The sequence below is a fragment of the Cimex lectularius genome, unplaced genomic scaffold, assembly GCF_000648675.2.
Source record: "Cimex lectularius strain Harlan isolate CLEC.00 unplaced genomic scaffold, Clec_2.1 scaffold15, whole genome shotgun sequence".
Lineage (NCBI taxonomy): Eukaryota > Metazoa > Arthropoda > Insecta > Hemiptera > Cimicidae > Cimex > Cimex lectularius.
The window spans coordinates 2,759,760-2,775,952 of record NW_019392667.1 but is presented as its reverse complement, the minus strand read 5'-3'; the positions used below and the strand labels follow the sequence as shown (position 1 = coordinate 2,775,952).

General features: G+C 35.7%; 1 protein-coding gene across 9 annotated transcripts in view; it reads left to right on the top strand.

The window, feature by feature from the left end:
* Positions 1 to 16,193, top strand: part of LOC106673756 (serine/threonine-protein kinase tricorner) — a 212,852-nt gene that overhangs the window by 107,720 nt on the left and 88,939 nt on the right. The gene's annotated exons all lie outside the window — the stretch shown is intronic.

Below are 16,193 nucleotides of genomic sequence, written 5' to 3'. Positions count from 1 at the left end.
TTTGGGTTAATAGTGACTGTAATCTTCCTTTCATCCTCTGTGGTTTAAAAAGATTTACTCTGGTATTGACCCTTTATTTCCATATTTCAAGTAGCTGAGTACTTTCCGGGGCTATTCCTCGCTAATTTCTCTAGGTGATAGAGTCGCCATTGCGAAGTGGCTGTACCGTTTCCGAATCGATACTTTGACATACCTGCTGTTTCATGGCAGAGTCGGCATGTTTCTGCAGTTTTTCAATTTTTTTTTCATAGTGGTAATTAAATAGGGCAATGGCCAGAATAGGGCGATTTATTTCCCCTCATTCCTGCATACCGAGAAAGAGAGAGAATGAGAGAGAGAGTGATTTTGTTTTTCTGATTAAGATATCGAAGAATTTCTTTGATGATCTTGCACGTGGTGAATTCGTCGAATTGTGCTTTGTTTTTACATTCATTCGATAAGTTAAACTTTTAGCATGCTTTGGCTGTTCCGGTGTAAAGGGTGTGAAAGCTGTTCAATTTTTGCTAGCTTGTCACCCTGTTTGTTGACAATCCCCCAGTGTCAGAATTGCCCTATCTCGTTTTCCCAGGAGTTTGAGATGCGATAGACCAAACCAGATTTAAGTTGAAGGTTGAGGTCTAAACCCTTCAGCGCTGCTTTTTGTGCACATTTTAATGATTTTTTGTGTATTTCTTATTCTGCTTGAATACTGCCGGGAAAAATGTTGGTATGGAGTTTCGCTAGGTCAAAATTTTGGCCTTTGACTTCTGCTCTTACTCCATGTTCCATTTTAGATTCAACTGTATACCGTAATAAGGACCCACTATTAGTTTCAGCTTTTTGTTATTTGCAACTGTTCTTTGTAGGCGTTGCATCTTGTTTCCTTACGGTTTCGGCCAATATACTATGACTCCATATGTCATCAGCGGTCTAACCGATGTTTGTAAACAGCCTAATTTTGAATTGATAACCATGTTTTAATTCAAAATCTTTGGCCCAGACTTCTTACTGCCTTCGCTTTTTGTACTGTTTTGTCTGCTTTTGATTTTATGCCCACATACTTCTCCCTGGAGAAAGTTATATTTTTATTGAGGGTGATTTTAGATTGAGCTTCTCTGTGTGAATGTTATTAGTGTGGTTTTGTTCGGGTTGACACCCAAATTTGACAGCACGTTCCAATTGAGATGAAACAGTTTAATCAAATCCGCCCTTTATTATTACTACTAGACAATCAACATAATCTAGCTAGAATATTTAGCTGCGTTCGGTTATGTCACCAAAAACCACGTGGCGATAAGAACCAAAAAATAATATCCAATAAACACATTACACTACAGAATTAACAGAATAACTCGGTCAATGTAAAATGTGTTTTCTTTGCAAACGCCTCGAGCGACAGGCCTTAATTAATATTCAGCTTCACTGGAGAAAATGGTAAGATCATGTTATCCCTTGCTCAGTAAAACATTAATTTTAAATTTTGAAAACTGAAAAAAAATTCTTAATTAGTAACATAGTCAGCTTAACTTTTTTTTATTAATCTGATCAGTAATAGTTCATTTTGGTTGATTTGATTGTTCAGATGGCCTTATATTTGAATTTAATTACAAAATAGTTAATAAATTTAATTACTAATTATTTGGAGATCGGAGATGCGGTCTGGTGTGACATAGGTTTAGAAAAAAACATTTTCTTTATCGTGCCTACGTTTCGATCTTTATTGAGATCATCTTCAGTGTTCAAAGTGTTTGTTTTCTGCGTAGATGTTACATTATTGTGTGTGTGGTGTTTAGTGACCGTTAGTTAATGATTATTTACAGATCGTGACACCCAATAATGACAGATGTACACAGAATACAAACACTTTGAGCCCTGAAGATGATCTCAATAAAGATCGAAACGTTGGCACGGTAAAGAAATGTTTTTCTAAACCTACATCACACCAGACCGCATCCCACGATCTATTACTAAGTTGAATTAAATTACTTATTACAATATAAAAAATAAATAACTAGATAGTCGGTGCTTATCAGATTTATTATCACTCAGATTTCAGTTTTGACAGTTTAGTTAAATCTAGTGTATTAATGGACAAGCAGAATTCCTCCCGAAAGTTCTTCAACAGATCCTTTACTGCTAGAGGCCAGATTCCTCCCTTTAGTAGAACATTTCTCATAAAAGCTGCTCGTTGGGCTTCAAAAACGCTGCATTAACGTATTATGTGGTCCCAAGTTTGCTCGGTAGCTGAGCAAACGCAATTTGGACTGTCCAATATCCAAAATCTGTGTAAGTATGCCTTATTGTTTAATTACTTTTCCAGCTGCAGTGTTAAGTCGGGCATATTCTCCCAATCGATGAAGTTTTCCATTGTCAGTTAATTGTCCTAGATAAAAGCTCTCGGACGTTTTCATTATCTTACTTAACTTTGCATTTTCTTATCATAATAAATAATATTTTTTTTAAAGAGTACTTAAAATATACAACAATAACCTTTGGGAATGACCTTTAGTGAGTTTAGAGAAAGCGTTTTAGTTACAGATAATATGTTTTCTCTAGGGGACATAATTAACAATGGGCAAAATGTCTCTTCTCACTTTTTATAATATCGATTATTACGTCTATAATAATCTTTGATAAAGTCATTACGATTGATTTATAGGAAAAAGGTGTTTTTGAGATCTTCACCTTTTACCCTGTGGAAAGATATTTGACAATTCTTACGGCACTTTAAAAACTTCTGTTTGTCTTTTAGGAGAATATATATTAAATTCTCTCGAAATTGACCATGACGTGGAGAAAAACCTCACCTCGTTAAACGGTACCGTTAGCGGACTGCGCGCGTGAAAGGAAAAAAAGTTTCATCCCTATTGAGCACAACGTGCGATTTGTACCATATATTTTGTGCGTAACTCTAGGATAAAAAAAGGAGCAAATTGCGTACCTCACGATGACCTGTTGCCAAGGTATAAGGTCATATCGCTTAAGTTAGAAACAGAAATATTTCTATCAATATTTGCTTTGATTCGACCTATTTTTTTCCAATCTCTTACATAAACAATAATTAATGTGTGGTGATTAGTGACCGTTTGCCGATGATTATTCAGAAATCGTGAGATGCGGTCTGGTGTGATGTAGATTTTAGAAAAATATTTTCTTTATCGTTTCGATCTTTATTGAGATCATCTTCAGGGCCTGGGATTTACAAACATTGTTCGGTTTTTTTAAGGAAACATTTAGGATCTGGCCGGTTCCGTCTTGCAGCAATGACAATATTTCTGTCCTCCCCTAGCGTCGTAACGAAATCCACTACCAGGCCTCCTACTGGCACTTACCAGTGACTCTCATACTCACAATACTATTTCGAACTTCTGGTTCAAATGATGTCTTTCCATGGTTAAAGAGAATGCACCTTGATTAAAATGGAGAAAAGGTGCTTGTTTACAAATTGTTTAACCTTCATGTTTACTATTCTTAAGTAAATCCGTTATTAAAAATGAGGATTAACATTTGATTATGTTTGGTGTGTATTTTCTATTTTGTTTTATCCAACTAACAAGAATATATCGGTTAATTTAATTAAAATTAATGAAATTTGAATAAGTTAGAAATATCCCTATTCATTTTTGAGCAGTTTATGTGGGAGCACTGTTGCGATTGTACTGATATATGTCTCATTTATGAACTGAGAATAATGGGAATATCTTTTCTCATTCTGTCATCATTAGCATAGCTTTCTTGTTTATTTGTTTATGTGCTTAACTACTGTTAACTGGCATAAACCAATTTTCACTACAACCGCAAATATTTATGCTACATGTTAATTTCATATCATGACACTCGGACGCTTTTGGTCCAATGCCAGTCTGTGTATGAAAGGTAGAGAAAGGGCTGTTCGATCAGTCTCACATAATTGACGGGTGTCATTGCTCGGCTCGGAGAGAGCGTGTAATTTAGTATTTTTTTACTTTGTGTTAACGTTGCGGACGACATTGTTATTATTATTGAGAATCCGTGGGATCTACAGCGCAGCATGTCTAGCTTTCAGAACTGTGATATTTTTAAGTTGTCTACGTATCTCGACAATACGACATTCTTATTCAGAAATCGTGAGATGCGGTCTGGTGTGATGTAAGTTTCGGGGAAACATTTTCTTTATCGTGCCAACGTTTCGATCTTTATTGAGATCATCTTCAGGGCCTGGGATTTACAAACATTGTTTAATTTAACAAATGCGTGTAGGATGTGGAAAAAAGTTAATTTATACAATGCAAAATATATTTTTTTATATTCAATCAAATTAACGTAAACAATGTTTGTAAATCCCAGGCCCTGAAGATGATCTCAATAAAAATCGAAACGTTGGCACGATAAAGAAAATGTTTTTCTGAAACCTACATCACACCAGTCCGCATCTCACGATTTTTGAATAATCATCGATTAACGGTCACTAATCGCCATACAAAACGACATTAATTGAATTTCGAAAAGGTGGAAGATTGAGTGCAAAAAAAGCATTGGACCTATGAAAATTAAAACATTGAGGTAGTAAATTCATAAAAATATATATTTGGTTTAAACGCCAACCCTCTAAATTATCATTCAAGCCACATTTACTAGTCAAAGTTTCTCCTGCTAAAATTGCCCTAAATTTTATTTAGAAGAATGCTATAACGCAACGACAATTTATTCTATTTTTTGATCAGCTTCAAATGTTTAATGCAGTATCGTGTTCTATTTATGTTATGCTGCTGTGTGTGTTTTTCATATATGATAGAGCGTTCTTTTTTTTATTTTAAAATTCTGTTCGTATTGCCTTATTTTATTTCTTACGTTGAAGATGGGTTCTTTTATGTTTAGCCACGCTGAATCAATTTAAGTATATTCCCGCGTATAATTGAAGAGTCAATTAAGATGGGTTCTTTTTAGGGCGGAAATTGGAAGGACTTGGACGAAGGGTCCTAGATTACTGTTGATCTTGGTGTTTCCGAGAGAAGAAACCTCAATAGGAGACTAGATAGAATAATAACAGGTCTTAAGACGAGTTGTAGGGACACTCTGAGGGACAAAGGCTTTGAGAAACATACTCTCTATGATATTCGACCATTTCATATGAATAGAAGAGAAAACGTTTTAATTGCCGGTTGCTGAAGAGTGAAGTGTTAAATAAAACTTTTTTTAAATCTCCTTAAAATTTTGTCCTGACATTTCCACCCTTTGTTCAAAATGTCCCCCAAGAGACAACCCATTCCATACAAAGAAGCAATTAATAACTATAAAATTAAACCATTTACGTTTTAATGGTCAATTAATCAAGTTACTTCTTTTCAGTTAATTATCCTTTCTATGTAAGGTCTTGGTTGAGATAAAAAAAGTCAATGCAGCGGGATTCGAACCCACGACCTTCGGCTCAGTACGCCCCTGCTCTAACCACTTGAGCTTTCCTGACTTCGATCCTCCTTCCTTTTATCTCAACCAAGACCTTACATAGAAAGAATAATAAATTGAAAGAAGTAACTTGGTCAATTGACTACTAAAACGTAAATGGATTAATATTTAATAAGTAAAAGTATCACTTCACTAAACAGCTCCCCGTGGCCTCTTCAGAAGTCGCTTAGAATCCAATCCTGATTACACGACATTTGAAAAATGGCATAAAGGAGGGAAAATTCGAACGGTTGTAGGTTGAGATGGAGTGCTGGTGTCCGAGAGGATCGAAGTGACGATAGCTCAAGTGGTAGAGCATCGGCGTATTTAGCCGAAGGTCGTGGGTTCGAAACCCGGTCGTGACACTGACTATTTTATCCCAATCAAGACCTTACATTGAAAGAATAATTAATTGAAAGATATAAAATTAAACATTATGCAATCCGAGCCTCTATTAGTTTACATAATCTTGGCGTCACTCTACCCCTTATTTTGAAATATAGCTTAAACCACCCTGGGTACTTCCGACTCCCAAAATATGCCTATCACTCACAAAAAATATTAAAAGTAACACCCCACAGTATGTATACGCCAAAGAATTGTTAAAGCTGTTAAACAAACTAGCCCACAAAACTTTTTGCTATACGGATGGGGCCAAATCCCCTTGAGGCACAGGAGCCAGTTTAGTTTGTGACAGTAGGAAATGCATGTTCTCACTCCCAAATTTATGTATCAGTTATACTGCGGTGCTGATTGCCAAAAGCAAATGTCTAAACATAATAATACCGTCATACGACCATATGCACCGATTCACTTTCAGCACTTTTATCAATAAAAAATAAATTTACTTATAAACCTATCATTCAAGGCATACTTTTTTCTCTCAGACATCTACACTCAACAGGAACTGAAGTGTTCTTTATATGAATACCTATCCATTTTCAAAACGAATTAGCAGACCAGGCTGCTAAAGAGGCCATCGAGAGTGGTTTACCAGTAACAACGGTGCCACATGAAGTAGTGTTATTAAAACAAAAATTTGGTTATTCTGGCATCAAATGTGGAAAAATGTAACGGACAATAAGCTAAAAGCAATAAAAAGTAGTGTTAATCCTTGAAAATCATCAATTAGACAATCTAGATTTAAAGAAACGGTGTTAAAAAGACTAAGAATTGGCCATACCCGTCTTACTTATGGTTATTTGATGTCAAGAAACCAACCACCCAAGTGTCAAACCTGTGAAGAAATCCTAACTGTAAAACACTTACTAATAGACTGCCCTACATATGCGTGCGTGTGCGCGCGTGCGTGCGTGTGTGTAACATATGTAACCCTATCTGTAAAACACTTACTAATATACTGCCATAGCTATAATAACAGCAAAAAGAAACTTAAATAGAAATAAAATATTAGGAAATCAAAAAGAAAACATCGACAAACTATTTCAATTTTGACATGTTAATAGCCTAACTAATAAAACAATTTTTAAATTGAATTTAATTTGACCAACCACCAAAGTGTCAAAACTGTGAAGAATATCTAACTGTAAAACACTTACTAAAAGACTGCCCTAGCTATAATAACAGCAAAATAACTTTAAATATATCAAATTAAATAAATCAAATATTAGAAAATCAAAAAGAAAACATCGACAGACTATTTCAATTTTTACGAGTTAATAGCCTAATACAATTTAATTTTCATTATAAATATTATCTATCAAGGCGGACATGACCCTAGTGGTTGATCGCCTTTATAAAAAATTAAAAGAACCCTTTAAACCTTACCATCACAATTTTTTTTTTAAAACGAGGGTTCGCAACAGCAGAGTTCATATCAATCCTCAGGGTGCCGGTTTTTTGAAAAAAAAGCACAACTGTAAGTATGTTGGGTTCGACTGCAGGGTCGCTGGATTCGAACCCTGGACCTTTACCTTACAGTGATGAGCGCCGTGTCAACGCCTAAACCGTTGCGGCCACCGACGACTACATTTATTCGTAACGCAAAAGCCACATTAACACTTATGTTTCGATTTTAGAAATAGTACTAATAGATATCTCGTTTATGAACTGACAAAGATCAGTTCAACCATGATTTTCTTCTATCATGCTCGATGGTATGTTAAGCATAGTTCTGTAAGTCGGATTTACCTGTTCGAGCAGATTTACAGCCCGATATTTAACTTAAGAGAGAAATTATTTTACGATCGGTCAGAATGGTCGCGGTAGAAGCTAGTATTTCATTTGGTAGGCTCGTAGATCAGGGAAGAACGGCCTAGGAAAGGGCAGGCACCGTTCCCGTTAGGTTAAATATTTCCTAGTTATAGTTCCTCTGCCGTAGAAAGCCGCTCAGGGAAAGACATGTGATTTCCCATTCGGCGTCGTCCCGCTTCCCAATTATTGCGGTAAACACGGCTTTCCTCCTTTTCTTTGTCAATAGCGGTCATTAGCCAAGGTCAATTTTAATGCTGTCCCATCCCAGTTGGCCATTTAATGTGCCTTCCTGTTTCCTCGCCCTTCCGAGATCATCGAACCCTCGCGGTTTAACAATTAGACCCGGATTTGTAATTAACACGCGAGTCTCTTATCTGAAAGATTTCCTTGTGTTAGTTTAATAAGTGGACATTTAGTTTTAATAATAATTCCTCTATATAATAACTTACGAAACAATGTCATTTCGCAAAGGGATCAAAGCCCAAAATCGGTTTAACCTCGATGTTCATCCATTGTCACAACTTCACTTCAACAAAATATTTTGTAAATATCATCAAAGATCATCAAAATTTATTACCAAGAACGTTACCGTCGTAAATATACTCACATCCCTATCCGCTTAGTGCCTAATTGTTCGAAGGAAAAAATAATTAACAATATCCTATGTCCTTAATTGTGTTTACACGATGGCTTCGTAATTCCGGAAAGTTTTCTTCTTCCTAATGTTTTCTTCATAAACCTTAGGAGCGGGGGGTCATAAAATTCCTGACGCTTTGCCATCAGTTATAAAATCGAAGGACTTCTATTGTATGGAGATAATAAAATCTAGACAAACGATATAATTGATGAGTAGTAAACTTGGGTATTTTCACTTGGCGTTATCTTAAGTGGCAATCCACTCATTTTTTACTTCCTAAACGCTTTGGAGTATTGAAACACTCAAAATATGACGCATTTGATTAAAATATCGAGAACTGCAAGACAAATTTGTCTATTGAGTTTTTTTAAAAAATTATCAATAAGAGTCTACATTGATTAAATTCCACACATAAAAACTTGCTGCTCAGTTGCCAAAACTTAAATTTGTTAGCAGAAAAGACGTTGAGATAATAATCCGCTTGGCAAAAGGAGGGAAAATTCAAAAGGTGGGGTTGAGATGGGAAGTTAGTGTCCGAGTGGATTGAAGTCACGATAGCTCAAGTGGTAGAGCAGCGGAGTATTTAGCCGAAGATCGTGGGTTCGAATCCCGCTTGTGACACTGTCTTTTTTATCTCAACCAAAACCTTAATTGATTGAAATTAATTATTATTGTGAGAATACAATTTCTAAAACAATTTAATCTAAGGTAAAAAACGTTTGAAAAAAAAATTAGTAGTAAAGACGTAGACAAAATAGAATCTTTCAATTTTGCCATTATATAACTTTATTTTAAAAAATTCCATCTATCATTATTAATTATTGTTTCTTACTGGTGTTATTATTACTATCAATTAGGACGAAATTAAAATTAATGATCTCTGGTTATCATTTTAACAATAGTTGATTTTTAAACTGATGTTAAATCGAGAAATTAACAGTAATTATTATTGTCAGAATACATTGTCTAAAAAAATTAAATACAGGATAAAAAGAAGCTTTTGTTAAAAGTCGTTATGAATTTATTAGTAGTGAAGACATAGACAAAAGAGAATCTTTTTGCATCTTTTGCCATTAGATAACGTTGTTTTAAAAAATTCCATCAATCATTATTATTTATTAGAATTAATAATAGACCCTAAGGAATAACTTACTACCAAATTCCTTAATGTTGTTACAGACTGTTCCTAATATTACAAAACACTGTGAACTCAAATTAGTGAATTTTCAGAAATAAATCAACATTAGTATGTTTTAATTAATTAATCTTTATGTAATATTTTGGTTGAAATAAAAAAGTCAGTGTCACGAGAGGGATTCGAACCCTCGACCTTCGGCCAAATACGCCGTTGCTCTACCACGTGACTTCGATCCACTCGGACACCAACTTCCCATCTCAATCCAACCTTTCTAATTTTCCTTCTTTTTACCATTTTTCAAATGTCATGTAGTTATTTGAAAGATGTTATGTGGTCATTCGGACCATGAAATGTAATGAATTTAATTAGTATGTTTGTTGTTCTGTTTTTTCATGGTTAATGCTGGTGTATACATTTTACTAATGTTTATATGGACGATAGCGACAAAGGAATGACAGATCTAGACTCCAGCCGTTAATTGGTTGTTCGATAAAATCATAAAAGGATGAAACTGAATTTTGAATAAAGAGCCTTAGCCTCTATGACTGATGGACTGATTTAAGAGGCCAATTAGAGCGGATCCTCTGTTTCAATTCTGTCTTAATTGCGTTGTTAAAGCGTGTTTCCCCTTCACAGCTTTATAACCGAGAGTCTCAATGAAACTTCGACGATTTCCATGGGGGTTGAAAATAAGCGGGGGCTATAAAGAGGTTTTGAAAAGCGTCATTTCTAAAGTCTAAAGTATCTCGAAATGATCCGAAAGAGAAAACGGAAATAAGATGGAAATTAAAGGCCTCCCTTTTATAAAAGAAGCGGGGAAAAAACACGTCGACCGTTCTATATGTTTTGACAAGCGGGATGGGAAAAAGGGTTGAACGATGCCGGGTTTTTGTCGGCTCAGACCGCATGGCATCACCGACCGAGCAGAGGTGAACGATAAAATGGCTCATTGTGCTTCTTATCTACAACGTCCACCTCAAAGTTCCATAGGAACCCGTCCAACTGTGCTTTTTTCTTTTCAAACTGCGTGCTAACCCTTATATCCGAGAGGAGCTAAACTAGAAATTCAACAAATCTGTAGCGCATTTAATTGAATGTCAATGTATAAATTGGACCAACATTTGACACATCAAGAATCAATCAAATTCTTTATTTATTTATTTTTTTTATTTTTTATTATTATTATTTTTTTTTTTTTTTGTTAAAGTGGCAGGAACATTAGGTAGGGCAAGAGACAGGAATAACAAACAACAGCATGATTGCCCTTATGCGGATTTATGGAACTGTAGAAGTTTAAAATTGTAAATTATTTCAATTAATTATTCTTTTTATATAAAGTCTTGGTTGAGATGATAATGTTGTGCCACGAGCGGGATTCGAACCCTCGACCTGCGGAATACGCCGCTGCTCTAAACACTTAGGTATCGTGACTCAAGTGGTTAGAGCAGCGGCGAATTCCGAAGGTCGTGGGTTCGAATCCCGCTCGTGACATTAACTTTTCCGTCTCAGCCAAGACCTTAAATAAAAAGAAAAATTAATTGAAATAATTAAAATGATCAATTAGAACGCTAAACATAAATGGATTGTAAATTATGTTGTCTTTATTCAACGTTTTTGTCTAGCAGTAAGTTTAACAGTCGATGTTATCAGTACGTTTTTTATGGTTACAAGATTATTACCCACGGCACACGTGATAGGCGGATTATGTACTATTAAATGACCTAGTAGGCTTTACAGTGCTCAGCAGTCACCATGATGAATATGACCCGTAGGGATCCATAACCGTAGGATGAAATGTTTCTTACATTTAAAAGATCTATTGTGCCCCTTTACTTTTATTAAAGCTCAATCAGATTTAGGTTGTTAATCAAGTTTTATTGCCTAGCTAGTGGTTCATTTGTTTAGAATAGTCACAGTAACAAAATGTTCCATTGTTTCTTCCTCTTCTTAGGAAAATCAGCACATGCTTCTTCTGTGCCAGTACTCCCATCCTGAACATGTCTAAGAAGGTGAAAGCTTCCTGTCAAATGTATCATAATTCTGATTTTTTCGGTTGTCCTCGAGTAGTTCTTCCGGGAGTTTTGCATATGTCCCTCTATGTCTCACCCATGGGATGCTGAACCTCCAGGATTTGAACTCAATTTTTTTATCTTGAGAGGTCAAAGTAGCGTTCGGGACTGCTCGTCTTAGTGGCTGCACTCTTGGCTAGTATATCGTGCTGTTCCTGGGAACCCAGGTCAGTGCCAGGTCATTACATTCACTGACTCCGCCAAAGATTCCATGCAACTTGTCTTATTTTGACTTCACTTCACACGAGTAAGTAAATCCAATGTTTTACATCTCAACATAAGAGATCTATTGTGGACCTTTAGTCCTGTTACAGCTCACTAGTCAGTTTTATAACCTGACTTTGTGCAGATGATGGTTTGACTCACCAAGCAGTAGTAACCTACACCTGGATTTGTTCTATGACCTCTTCCCCTTCTTGCCAAAATTTGTCTAGTGTTTCTTCTGCCAGTACTCCAATTCGGTACTAGTGCCTAAGAAGGTGTTAGTGTTCAGTAGAAGATTTACCAGATTTCTGGTTTTACTTCGAATAACTTCGAGTAATTTGGAGTTTTGCGTGCGTTCTGTTATCTCACTCTTGGGGTGGTTTTCCTATAGGACTCACTATTTTAATGTGTTTCTTATCACAGTAGGCGTGTTCTTACTGGTTCCACCCTTGGCCTGTATAGGGCTTTTCTTCGCGAAAGGCGTCAGGTCAGTAGACTTACCAGAAACCTGATTTTATTTCGATTATTGCTGGGTATTGCCAATGTTTCGTCTTTCTCGCCCCTAGGGGGTAATCCTCAACGATTTGAATTCAATTTTTAATGTGAGCTTGCGTCAAGGTTCCACTCTTGGGAAGTATAGCTGCCCGCTTATCCCCGAGAACCCTGGCGGTGATCTGGTCACTATTGTCACATTCTTCAGCAAAAGTTGCCATGCCACTACTGTTACATTTTAACTTCACTTCCCAAAGGTTTAACCTTTAAGTGCTGCCTGACAATCAGAAAGTATGGTTATCTTCTTAAAACCCACCCAGAGAGGGTGTAGTGGTATTGATTTATAGTTTGGTATTCATAGGTCTGTGTGTGCCCTTTCATGTTTAACCACCTTATTCTTGCTGATTTTGTCCCGGATAGGTCGGCCGTGGCTAAAATGGCACACAAGGATTACTAATTATAACCGGAACCCCGCAGATCGTGATTTCTCCGTAACGTATGCTGACTGAATAACCTCTGATAAAGTTAACGATTGTAAAAGTGTTTATGTTGTCCCGACTGGAATGTTTTGCAGTAGTCGATGTTATTAGTAGGTTCAATTTAATAATTGTACACGTTTCATATAGAAGGCAGTTCACGTACCATTAGATGACCTTTGATGACTTTACAGTGCCCCTCAATCTGAACCAACCTCTTCTCTTATTTTCTAACTAATCGATGAGACGGGCATTCTAAAACGCTTGATTTTATTTCACAAAACTTATTAACTTCGGCTCAAAGCAACATTTGTATTGACCCGTTTTCATACTTTTTTTTGTCCATAATTGACAAAAAGCGCACACAAGCGGATCTACGTTTTTATCAAACTGCATAAGATGTCCTAGGGCAGGTGTGATTTGTTGTATAGAAAACAGTACAAACACCATTTATTAGATTTCTGAGTACATCCTTCGGTTTATTTGATTTCGTGATACGTCTCGCAACCACGAACCTTCCATTTTTAAATTTTACTCACCAGGAAGTACGTGATATTTAACCACACCGTGTTGGTTATTACGCAGACGTGATCGTGATCGCCGGCACTGGAAATAAATCAAACAATTGACTTCATTACGCCTCCAGTAGAATTGAAATTAATTATGACGATTTGTAGTCAATCGGATATTAGAAAAATCGAACGCAAATAAATTAATAACAGGGGATCGCCATCGTTAAAACTAATAATCGTTTAATCAATCCAAGGGCTCATTATTGAAATCTAACCATGGCGATCATTTGGGAAATTTGTAGTTATTGTGTGGTAAACTTTTTGAAGTTAAATATAGCTGGGTCAAATATAAGAATTTGATTATATACTCACATATTACTTTTAATAGATGTGCTCACAGTATGGTCAGAAAGTTAAGAAAAGAAACAAGATAGAAAAAGTAAGGATCAAAAGTTAGTCGAAACAGGATACAACCAACTTGTAACTTTAAATCGGATAATCTAGCAACTCGCCCTTTTTATTTATCTTTAGCATTTAAATAAAAATCTATTAATCGTTACCAATCATAGACAAGAACCTTCAAAACTTATTTCAAACCTGTGAATAACGTTTCCGAACAAGTTAGAAAATCTCGAAAAATACTTCACGTATATTCGTAATCTTATTAGTACTTTAAGTCGATAACATTTTAACTCAGTTGCGTGAATATCACATATATTGACAAATCAAAGTGAAAGGAACACGCACGGAAAAAGAGTTTTTGGAAAATCTATCCAGTAACAGTATACTCGACCTCTTTAAAATGTTTCATAGAAACGAAGTTTGCGATCGTTTTAAAAGAAGCTTTATCTGACCACGTACAATCAGCGAGATTAGGCGGACCCCAGATTGGAGTCTGACTAACTATGAAACATCGGCGTTGTGTTCATCTCAAAAGTGCCCAGTTGTTATCAATTGATAGCTATTTAACATAATTTAACAGCTATATAACAGTTTTTTTTTTAACTAAATTAATAATCGAGAAATTTTTTTATAAGTTTATTTCCATTGTAATGGCAAGAAATTCGAGTTAACTTATCACTAATTTAACAACAGATCGCATATTTGTTATGCCAGTGATAATAATTGTAACGAGTTTTTTCTAAATAAGAATAATAAAAGAAGCGCAGTTGTATCGTTACAATTGCTTTATTGCTTTTTCAAATCTGACAAATTGTTTGTTTTGCCATTTTCGTCCTTTGTCTGAACGTTGTCGTGTACACAATTTTATCAGCACTCAAACAATTAAAACCATCGGCCCCGACTGTAATTAAAGTACGGGGCGAGGAATACTGTATATTGACGCAAAATGTTTATGGAACCGCGGGAAGGATAACGGTTCAATAATAGCATTGAACTAAATTTTGAAATGTTTAAAATTAACTCCGTACTTTCCTTATTTCGTTCATTCTTTTGTTCCCCTGAAAAACCTGTCACATTTGTTATGGGAATTGATTTTAAAAGTTTTATTAGTTTTAAATGGGATTATTTTCTATTTTTCCCACTTGAAAAGCACCTAGGAAAATAAGTATAGTTTAGAATTTCATTCATTATAATAATTGCTTCAAGTTTTGTAATAATATTCTTTAAAGCTTTTATATATCTTTTATATATTCGATATCTTTTATATATTTTATATTTCTGATTCTCATTATAGCGACTTGTACATTCTCTTCTTTTCTGTCTTCTTTCTTCTTCTGTTTTACTGTATTTTTACCTCTCTTTCTCTCTCTCTCTCTTTCTCTTTCTCTTTCTCTTCTCTCTATCTCTCTCCATTTCTCTTTTTATTTATTTCTTACTTCCTCACTCCTCCTCTTCTTGCTCTCTTACTTCCTTTCTCACACTCTCTCTCTCTCTCTCTCTCTCTCTCTCTCTCTCACTCACTCACTCACTCACTCACTCACTCACTCACTCACTTTCCCTCTGCCACTCTTTTCTTTCTCTCACACACATTCGCTCAATCACTTTCCTCTTGTTTCAACATCAATACCTTTTATTAGTTTTATATTTTTTTGGCGTTTGTCTTCTTCTGTTTCTTCTTCATCTCTCCTATTTTTGGTCTATATTCTCCCGCGATATCTCCCCTCTCTTTTGTTGTAACTCTCTCTCTCTACCTCCTTCTCTATCTGCTTCTCTCTTTTTTTCTTTCTTCTTCCATTTCTTCCTTCCTCACTCCCCCTCTTCTTGCTCTCTTACTTTCTTTCTCACTCTCTCTCACTTTCTTTATTTCACTTTCCCTCTGCCACTCTTTTCTCTATGTCTCACATATTCGCTCAATCACTTTCCTCTTTTCTCAACATCATTAACTTTTATTGTTTTACATTCTTTTCTTTTTTGATGCTTCCCTTCTTCAACTCTCCTACTTTTGGTCTATATTCTCCCGCGCTCTCTCTCTCTCTTTTGTTCTCTCTCCCCCCTCTCTCTCTTTTCTTTCAAATCAAGGAACCTCGATATGACCTTCTAACGGTTCAATGTACATTAAGTTTAATAAAGTGGAGTTCTCGGAAGAACTTAAACAGTTATTTGCACACGCTCATAAAGAAGAACACACCAGAAGTATCCAAAGTAGATAGAGATATATTAACTATTGTACCTTCTTGTTTAAAAAAAAGCTTAAAAAGTTCAGTTTTTCAGGATAAGATTTTTTTTCTGTGTAAACTGTTATTCTTTTGCACAATGATTATTCTTCGCTGAGATTTTCAAAATGTGTAAATTATGAAATCCGAAACGTTCACCATTTTCCATGACGATTGTTGTGATTGAAGCTGTAATTTCTTATTTGTAGTGGTTACCGACCAAATCAAATTACGTTCATTTTTAACAGGATGGTCAGCGGAATTATCGTTTCCTGTAAATTGATAGATTGGTCCGGCAGATCTTGTCAGAGGTCGCGTGTCGAAGGACACCGAGGAGGTGGATGGATAAATTGGCCTCATCTCCTCATAAATAGCTAACCGTGAAACTTACGTTTCTGTTAAACCTTCTCGTGCCATGGCTTCAATATTCTTT